We start from the raw sequence: 734 nt of genomic DNA, 5'->3' as shown, positions 1-734 counted from the left end.
TGAAAACATTTGATTGAAAAGATATGATTTGAAAAAGATTTAGTTTTGAAAAACTTTGAAAACTTGAAAAAAAATTGATTTGAAAACAAAATCTTCCCCCTAGCACCATCCTGGCGTTAAACGCCCAGAATGGTATACATTCTGGCGTTTAACGCCCAAAATGCTACCTCTTTGGGCGTTAAACGCCCAACCAGGTGCCCTGGCTGGCGTTTAAACGCCAGTCTGCCTTCTTCACTGGGCATTTTTGAATGCTCAGCTTTTTCTGTATAATTCCTCTGCACGCAGTGTGTTCTGAATCTTCAATCCCTTATATCATTGACTTGAAAAGACACAAATTAAAAATATTTTTGGATTTTTAATAATTAAAATGCAACAGGAATCAAATAACAATGCATGCAAGACACCAAACTTAGCAGTTTGTATACTACTGACACTAATGAACTGAAAATGCATATGAGACACACAAAATATTCAAGTCAATAGAATTCAAAGATCAGAGCAAGTGAATTATCAAGAACATCTTGAAGATCACTAAGACATATGAATGCATGCAATTGACACCAAACTTAGGATGAGACACTAGACTCAAACAAGAAATATTTTTGAATTTTATGATTTTTTAATTTTTTAATTTTTTTGTGTTTTTCGAAAATTAAGTGGAAAAAGAAGGTATCAAAATTCTTAATGAGAATTCCAGGAATCAGTGCAATGCTAGTCTAAGACTCCGGTCCAGG

The sequence above is a fragment of the Arachis stenosperma genome, chromosome 2 (genome assembly GCF_014773155.1).
Source record: "Arachis stenosperma cultivar V10309 chromosome 2, arast.V10309.gnm1.PFL2, whole genome shotgun sequence".
Classification (NCBI taxonomy): Eukaryota; Viridiplantae; Streptophyta; class Magnoliopsida; order Fabales; family Fabaceae; genus Arachis; species Arachis stenosperma.
The sequence above is the reverse complement of the archived record's forward strand: the minus strand, read 5'-3'. Positions refer to the sequence as shown.